We start from the raw sequence: 9,995 nt of genomic DNA on the forward strand, positions 1-9,995 counted from the left end.
GATGAGTGTCTCATTATAAACCAGATTACACATCTCCCCTTTCTGAGGAGCAGTTTGCTCTATTAGAGGTAGTAATTCTAATTTATATCCCAATTAATGTGTTTCCCTAGTATATAGCCTTTTCTTGCCCTTACACCAGATTTATTTTTTTTCACAGACAAAACGCTAAAATACTGTCTTTGGTTCTCAAGAGTATCTCGTGACCCAGAACGTGTGTTTTTTATTTGTACAATGCCTTTTTTTGCTCCTTTTAGTCAGCTTCTATATTTTAAAAGAAGAGCAGCAAATTCTTAATCAATATATGCTCCTGTCACATCATTTTATACTATGACAGCATCTAATACCAGTACAAAGTCTGGGCTTCCTTAAGACATGGTTTAAAATGGAGATTGTCACATGGCAGTATGATATGGAAAGAATTTAATTTGGGTTTTCTGTGCTACATCAGGCCCTTTGGCCTTGGCAACTGTAATGGAGGACCTTCCCAGGTTAGGTGACACTATGATTTTTCAGGTAAAAGGATGACTGAATTTACAGGCTGACTGATGCTGTGATTTTAAAGTTGCACCATGACCACCCCAGTGGTATGTGTTCCATGGAGAAAGAATTGGCAGGTTGGTGGCTTTGTCAGAAAATTGGCTCAATCTGTAACGAGATTTCAGAAATTATATTCTCTAAACTGCTATTCTGGGACATGTAAAAACTATCAGCTACTGTATTAATCATGGATTAGTTGTAATAACTATTAATTTTATAGTACTTTCAAGTTTTTTATAACTTTACAAATATATCCCAAACTCAATAATTGAATCCATGAGCTGTATTAAAATCAGAGCAGCAATAAAAGAAAGGGAATTATTTGCTACAGTAAGTCTTGAGAAAAGGATATTCTTTTTCTGATTCTGAGCTGACCGTGAATGATTTGTAGTTTTTAATAAGTATGTTTGCTTCATCAAATGGCTCTTTAATGAAGAAATACTATAGCCTCTGAATTTTCTAGATATTCTTGGATAAAAATTTTAATTTGGCTATTAGATGTGTGTGATTTAAAGCTATGCTATTAATTTCTCTGACTAGGTTTGATAAAATAGTCCCCTTGTCAGCTGTTGCTTCAGCCTGCCCTGTAAGTTGTCCCTGAGTCACAGATAACCTGCAAAATCCAAACCACCAGAGTCACCAACTAAATTTAAGCCCAGGCTGAATTCCCCATTCAGTTTAAGTCTAGGTTGCAGAGTCTAGCAAGAGCTAAAATTGTGTCACAATGAAGACTCTATCCTCAGAAAAAGGCAACAGAAATGTCTGGAGTAGTTGGTTTTCCAATTTACTGACACATGTGAGCTAGCACCTTCAGTATCAAGCTAGGTTTTGCTATTCCTTGATTAAGCTTTTTCAGGAACAAACCTTCATCCCTGACTGCTCTGCCTGCAATGCAGACTGCAATCATCTTCAAAAAAGAATACTTCCCCAAATTCTTGAGAAAGAGGCTGGGTACCTTTTAATTTCAGATTAATTGCTTGTTTTCAGATATATGCATGCATGATACCCAACTGTGAGCTTTCTGCGATATATAAGACCTTGAGGGATAAATGTGTGACACAGGAAAAGGGGATGGACTCTTGCTATGTGGCTGTAGTTGGGGGCTGTGCCCTTTGGTGGGACTTCCATTCCTGGGAAGCCTGAGCAGAATGGAAAAAAAAATAAGAGCAAACACAAGCTACCACTTTTTGTCAGGCATTTCAGATAATTAGTGACTTGGTTTTATGTTCACTTTTGTGCACTGCAGTACTGTCTGGCACCATCTCTTTGTCTCTGTGGCCCAGGACAGATAGAGCCTGCATTTTCCTAACCAAGACATGGGATCAGAGAAAGAAAACCTCTGAAATGGCCTGGGCATGTGAGAAAATAAACAAGAAGCAGAGACATATGTCAGGTGTAGGGGATGGAGACATCTGTGTGACATAGACACACCCACCATGTGCAGGAATGTCCAGTGACTGATAATATGAAAATTTTAGGATTTCTTTTTAATGAGTGTATCCCTACTTGGATCCTCAGAGGCAGTAGTTATCATTTTGCTCCCTAAGAGCCAACTCAGGGGCCATATCCTTGAAAGAAACTTTTCAATCAGTTCCACTCTTTAGAGAGCTTAAAAACTGAGTCAATAAAAGATTTCCATAATTTCAAGAACCATGGGGGGAAAAAAGGAAAATTCACAGAACTTGTTATGGAGGACAGCTGAAAGAAAGTCACAAAATCATATGCAAAAAATCTATGCAAAATCACTATGCAAATCGCATGAAAAGTGAACATAAAATCAAGTCATTAATTATCTGAAATGCGTAATAAAAAGTGGTAGCTTGTGTTTACTCTGAATTTTTTTCCATTCTGCAAGAGCTACGTTATTTACCCTATGCTTGTTATGACTCTCAGAATCTAAAAATACTATGTTGGAAAACTATGTTCTTGCTAAAAAAAAAAAAAAAAAAACCACCCAAAAAAAAGCTTCACTTTTCCTTGTCTCTTTGCAAAGTGCTATATTAAACAGTTCTTTAGTATTGTTGCCGCTGAACTTTTAGGTGTGACAATATCACATTATTCTAGACTTTAGGAGTGTCTAACTACACTATATTTCTGTTTCTTTATAAAAAGAAGTGACTATGGAAAGATCTCCAGATCTTCTGGGTGAATAAGAAGCAAAATACTCCAACCTGTGCATTCTTCCATAGGAGGAAATAATGGGAAATGCAAGATCCAGTTCTAGGCAACTGCTGGTCTGTAAAGACACATCACATTAGAATGTTTTCTAACCTCAAAAAAGAAACAGAAAAGAAGGGATTTCATCAGTATGCCCCTGCTTTGAGCATAAGAAAGAAGCTCAGACCGGTATTATAGCCTGTGGCTGACAACTGGTCCATACACCAGTTGTGATACCCACAATCGTTGCAAATGAGAATCAGGATTTACCATGGCTACATCAGGTATGCAGATCAAGCTGGAAAAAAATTAGCTTTTTTAAGTAATTCTAAATACTATACATTTTTTGGAATGCATTTTTAAGGCCTAGTTTTAAAATGAGCAGAGTGAAAGTAATATAATTTCTGAAGACAGCATGTTAGGTAACACTGTTAGCAACCAGAGCTTGAAATCTCTGTCTTCTCTGAATCCCAGATTGAAAGATTTTCTATTTGACTTGCATTTTTTCAAGTTTCTCCCCTAGAATACTTAAAATATAAGCTTAATTTTCTTCTTTTCTTTTTCTTCTTCCTCCTCTTCTTCTTCTTCATTTTTATCTTTTTTTTTTTTTAATCTTGTCACTATGTTGTCATTTTTTGTCATGTATATTATTCCAGAAGGATTTGATGTCTGGAGTGATTGCATAAATCAACTCAACTATGTCACTACTTATAAGTTTGCAATATGTTAACTCTCTTCATAATTTACATAATGTTTAAATAATATACCTTCTTTTTCCCTTACCCCTACATTAATGTGATTAGAATCAGTGGAAGCGCTATAATTTTCTTGTAACGTGTGCTTTCCACCTACGCTTGCTTATTACAAGAAGTATCGTTTCTAAAACTAGCAGCCTCTGATCAGTTTAGCTGTCAAAAATTATTTTTTTCCAAGAACAAAATTACCTTATAAAATATATTATTGTTTCTACTTAGCATTCCTGTTAAGGTAAACAAACAGCAGAAAATTGTTGCTTTGTCTTATTTATTTCCATGCTGGCACCTAACTGTAAGTAGTAGTGGAATACATCTTCTGATATATTATGCAATTAAATTGATGGATGGTTAATTGAGTCAGTATGGCACACCATATGTGTACTCCTGACCTGAATGTCACTGGTCAGATTAAGGCTTCACACATTTGACCAAAGAACATATGCTGTTACTGAGAATGTGGCTCTAGATAGGATAGGGATTTTAGTACATGGAAAAAAAAATCATCATAACTGGCTTTGCTCTTTGGTAGTTGGAGCCCTGGCTCCTTAGGAGTCCAGCTGTAAAGGACTTTAAAAATAATGAAAGTTATTAATTAAAAGCTTACTGACATCATGGCCATTAACTTTGGCAGGCTCTTTCATTAATTTATTTGAGGTCTCTTATTACATGACATATCCTCATCATAGCGTTTGTGCCTTTGTACATCAAGCTTGAGATCTTATTGGCTTTTGATTTGAGCTTAGCGTTTTCTATTTTTATCTCAAATGCCTTCTTTTTTTAAAGAAATAAAATATTTTCCTTATTGGTGGGCATGATACATATGCAAGCAATAAAGTAGCAGAAGGAAGGCAGCTCATAGACCTTTAATGACAGTGACACATAGACATCAAAACATACAGATTCTCACACAGAAACATTCTTGTATATATAGTTACATCACAGTTGCAAATAATGTTATTTTTAGAAGTGCCTTGCTAAAACATTGTTTTCATGATGATTAGTCCTAGTTTTTGGCAGATTTAATATTTCTGTTTTATCTTATTTATCTAAATAATATTTAATGACATTGTATTTTTTGTCAGCTATTTTGCATATTTTACTTCTAAACCAGCTATTATGGGAGCTATTTTAGCTTCAAAAATGTTTTAAAGTAAATTATGTTATTTTACAAAATTATTGCAGTAGAACATACATCTGAGCAATAATGTTTTCTCTTTGACATTGCTTTGATGACTCATCCATTTTGACAGGTAACTGCTTTAAAGCTATTTAGTTTGCATCAACACTGAGATAAAACGAGACTTGAACAATATGTACCAAAGAAGAAAAAAATATACTGTCATTACATGGTTAGAAAAAACAAAGATTTGTAATGGGAAAAAACAGCTAATAGAGAAATATCTTTGATTCAGTCATTGCTTATTGTAGCAAACCTGCATATTCTTTGTCCACTGACTTAACCTAGAAAAAGAGTAGTACTGCCTCTGCTGCATAATTTGTTACTGCCACTTTGAGAAAGATTATGATAATGTACATATAACAAAATTGACAACAACGGAGGAGTCCTGTAATTTTGAACTAAATTCAAGGAGGCTGCTCTGAGCATAAGAACTAACAGTGTCTTCATTATGATTAGCTTACCTTTTCAAGTGTTCTGCTAGGAACCTCTATCACGTAAATTGAGGCAGGAACTTTATTATCATCACTATAGCAACTGCAGGGAAATTTATTTCAAAACAGTTGGCTACCTGAAAATTTTCTCGTGATGGAAAGAACAGCAGATGATATATACATTTTAATTCATTTTCATTTATTCCTGTTTTGAAGTGTTCCATAAATGAGTGAAAGGCTTTTTTCTTCTTGTTGTTTTAAAGACAAGATAGCCAGTTCCATCTTAATATTTTTTCCTAGTCCATCTTTTTTTTTCACTAGGAGCACAAAGGTGTGCTGAAGGATTTTGGTTCTATCATTATATGTAAAACTTTAATTATGCTAAGACATGGAATATTTCAAATTGGTCATTTAATGTACAATTCTCTTCATTATTTAATTTTTGAGCTTAGCTGTTACCAGGCTTTTCCTTCGACTTTGATCTTATATCATATAACTGCTCAGCAAGAATCGTGAAGCATGCATTTTTTTTTATTATTTTCCCATGGTGTTATTATCTTCTGTGCCTAAAGAAAAGGAACAACTGCACAGATGTATTTGTAGGGGATGTGAGGAAACTGTAGATGCACATAGAAATTGAATGCAAATACAAGGAAGTGTCTCTTTTTCTTCCATGGCAGGATGGAACCCATGTTCACACTTGTAATTTTTCATGCACAGACTCCCTTTTGTTGCATTTCTGTAATTACAGAGCTAGCATAATGCTGAAAACAATGGTAATGCTTCAGAAACTGGCATCAGTATTTTATTGAAAATGTACAAATTTTTTTTATTTCTTTCTGCTCCATGATAGTTTTATTTTCTTTAAAATGAAGAAAGAGAAAGACTGTGTTTTGAAACATAAGTTTCATTAAATGAGCAGAGAGAAATAGAGAAATATCTCAGCTGTCTTGAAACCCTTTTTCTCCACAAAATATAAAAAGTGTAAAAATTCTTATTATTTATGCATTGTGGCTGGTGTTCCATTATGAAAGTGCAGTGTATCTCAAAGGTACCCCATATAACACACTTCAGTCACTGCTTTAACCAATGCACATTTTTTATTGAAAAAGACAGTATAAAATTTACTGCAATCTGCATTAACAAATAGATCACATGACGGGGAACTTTTTTAGCTCTCCTTAACTTTTACATCTTACTTGTAGCCAAATTTCTCCCAACTCCTCCTAATAAAGAAGAATATTTTGTGCTTTGGATTTCAGTGGGTTCTTCCTTCTACTATGAAATGGAAATATGTTATTTTCTTTCACAGACAGGAAGACACTTAAAAAATTGCTGAAGATGAGAATGTAAGATTGAATGCAAAACAGTCAACACAGTTGAATATTTCGGGCACTTCACATGAGGCTCATTTTCCCTAGATAGTTTTAGGAATCTCACCAGGACACCTACCTAAACAGTCAAGTTGTCCTAAGGTCCTTAAATAATTCATTGGAAAAGGTTTGCCCCTCCAGAACAGAATCAGAATTGCTCTCTGAAAGTACCTTTTTTTCTTCCAATGACTAACTAGGAGTCTATTGTACTCTTCCTTTACTACCCTTAATTCTCTGAAAAACCCATCAGGTTAAAATATTTTCACTCATAAACATCTCACAGTGGAAAGACAGAATTTCCAATTGTAATATGTTTGGTTGGGGATTTTTTGTTCAATAGACTTTGGTTGGTTGGTCAGTTGTGGCTTTGTTAATCAGGGGGCATTTTTTTTTCTTTGTGGTGTGGTTTGTTTAGTTGTTTGTTTAGTTGTTTAGTTGGTTGTTTTTGGTTGGTTTTTTTGACACTTTTTGTATCTGCAAACCCTTGAGGAATATGAAAATACCAGGAGGCCAGGCCTTGAAATGATTGCTGCCAATGGGAGTTTTGCCAGTGACTCCCCCAGGATCAGTATATCACATTTTTACACAAATTAAGACTCAATAAAGAAATGTCCTTGGAAATGCGAGTGGAACAAGTCAGGGTAACAATGTGAATGATCAGAGATTAAATTAGTTTTCAGTGCAGCTTAATAGTTATCAAAAGAACATCTATCATTAGGTATTATAATCCATAAACACAAGTGATTACTTTGTGGAAGAAAGTGCTAGCGCTTTGAAAATCTATCTCAAGGCATTGAAACAGCCATTGTAAAATGTTGTTCATCTATATGACAGCTTAAAATATTTTTGGAATAGAGATCTCAATTCATTAAGGCAAAAGATCTATACATTAATGTATTTGGGCCAACTGCAGTATCTCACTGTAGTCCCATCAGAACCAGCCTCACTCTACATTGATTCACTATTCTGCTAGCACGTATACACTTGCAGTGTTAGTATTTCTCCTATCCACAGTAAGCCAGGTGCCTGTTGGCCCAAAGTGCCCCCACAGGCTCCACCACTTCTTCCCCTAGGGCTTTGACTGCCTTTTCTCATGGTCATCTCTTAATAGGACATGGCTGTGGGACCTTGGTCAGAGCTGCAGAAGGAAAAGCCTCGTTGGGGTCTCCCACCTTCCTTCACCTGAGACACTCCCCCTGGACCCTTGCTGTAGCCAGTATTTTTACTTTTCTAATCCTGACTCTGACCCACTGACCAGATATTCTGCCTTGACTTTGTACCAGGCCCATCAGTGGGGACTTATCTGTGATCTTTGGATGGATGCTCACTCTGGTCCCTGTCACTGATCCTGCCATAGACATCTCACTGAGAGGAATAGGATGGCACCCCCTCAGTGTGGCACTGATGGTCAGCTCAAGGCCCTTCACAAAGCAGCCTCCTCCTGCTCCCTGGTAGGATAACTCCCAAGGGCCACCAACCTGTGATACGAAAGCAGTGCTCCAACTGTTCAAGAATTTCTTTGTTTCCTCTCATTCTTGGTGCCTGCTTTGATGAACCTGTATCTGGAAAGATGTTCGTCTGTATAATGTTGGGTTTTGGTCAATACATAAGAGACAGAATGTATATCCTAATTTAGCCAATAATATGTTGTTCATCAGGAGCATGGAGAAGCTGATTGCAATCCATTTATTTGTTGGATCCAGTGATTTGAACCTGAGCAGATATACAGCCCCTTTATGTCCTCAGTTCTCATATATGCCTTTATGAGAAAATGTTCCTCTTGATAAAGCAGGCATTGTGCCAGAAAATGAATGATTAACTCCACAATCAAAGGATTAAGGTGATTGTATGTTGTTTTCACTTAGGAATTCCAACTTTGAATTCTGCTGTAATAAATGTTTGTGAAGAACAGAACACTCCCAAAAGAAAGACTCAGGGCAGATGCAATCAAACACAAGGACTGCGGCATTCACCTGAGATTCTGGAACGTGGAAAGTCACTGTTTGATCCTCGCTTCCCAAATACAAATAAAGGAAAGAAACAGCACTCAGCTGGCTATCTGAGGAAATGTGGAGGATGTGTTCTCAACAGTTTGTCCTCAGAGTCTCTTTATGAGGATTGGAGAATGTGTTGTGATGAAGAATGGAAAATTTAATATATTTTGTTTGGAAATCCAAGCTCTTTCCTGTCTGTCCAAAGGGTTATCTTCATATTCTGATGCACTAATACTACCATCACAAATTTTAGAAGAAAATAAAAAAAAATCACGGTCTGAATTTCATGTCTGATCTTTCTTGAACTTCAAAAGTAAACTTTGTTATAAGAAGTCCTTTTCAACATTTCTGGTTCTCTGCCATCCTCTAACTCTTGAAATGTTGGAAAAGATAGTTCATGCATAATGCATTAGGTGAAAAGTATATAAATTTTTTTGCTTTTAATTCATTTAGGAATCAAGCTAATTTCATTTTCCTCATTGAGTATATTTTTATTCCTTGTAAAACAATCATTAAAACATTCAAAATAATAGAAGTGGAATAAGAAAGCATATCAAACATGTAGTTTTAATAATAGATTGCATTGTTAAGTCAGAAAGAATTAGGTAATTGTAGACAGTAAATATTTTAATGCATATTCTCCTCGTGGCTTGTTAATTCGGTTACTTACATTAGAATAGTTGCATAAGAAAAACAACATTTTTTGCTAAATCAATTATCATAGAAAGCATTTTCTTAAAATTTATGCATTTATTTTACATATGAATGAACAATATTGTGTTTATATCTAATTTAAGAAACATGTTTCTAAGGAATTAAGAATGTGTCCAGGATAGAAGGGAATAGGAGGCACCCCACTTTGTTAGAAGAAAAAAGGGGCAGAGTTCCCCTAAGACTATCTATCTACTCAGGACTTGGGTTTGGGCAGAGGAACATCACTGAATCAGGATCTGGATCATAAGGGTTCCACAGAATCAAGTGAAAACTTATCAATCTGTTCAGCTGAGAGGGGGTCAGAAAAAAGGAATGTTGGTCAAGAATTTTTATAGTGGTTAAATGGAGAAAAAAAAATACTTTCATCTGAAAATATGTTAAATATATTCTTATAATTATAGAATATCTTTTTCAAAACCTTTATAACTCCCTATAAGCCTAAGTCCCATTAACTCTCAAAGTGATTTGAATGCTTTTGAAAACCCAAGTTACATACCTAAGGAACAAGTATTTTTAAAATAGTTACCCATACCATGTTGTCAGTGTCTAAATACCTTGTAATATGAAAAAAAAGACATGGCTAGGCATGTCCGTTGTCCATAGCAAAAGGCATCACTTTGAATTGAACACACAATTAGAAACAATAAAATTAAATTGTCTTTTAAACATATATCTAGATCCATAACTCAATGCTTCAAATAACTCACAGAGTTTTCTTCATGGAAGTCCCTGTAGAGTGATGCCATTGTACCTCTTGAGGCACAAAAGGAAATTTCCCAATGAAACAAAGGCCTCAGTAAGTTGCTTGAAGCCACTGCCACTTCATCATTCAATTGGAGCTCCCAGCATTACCT

The sequence above is a fragment of the Passer domesticus genome, chromosome 1 (assembly GCF_036417665.1).
Source record: "Passer domesticus isolate bPasDom1 chromosome 1, bPasDom1.hap1, whole genome shotgun sequence".
Lineage (NCBI taxonomy): Eukaryota > Metazoa > Chordata > Aves > Passeriformes > Passeridae > Passer > Passer domesticus.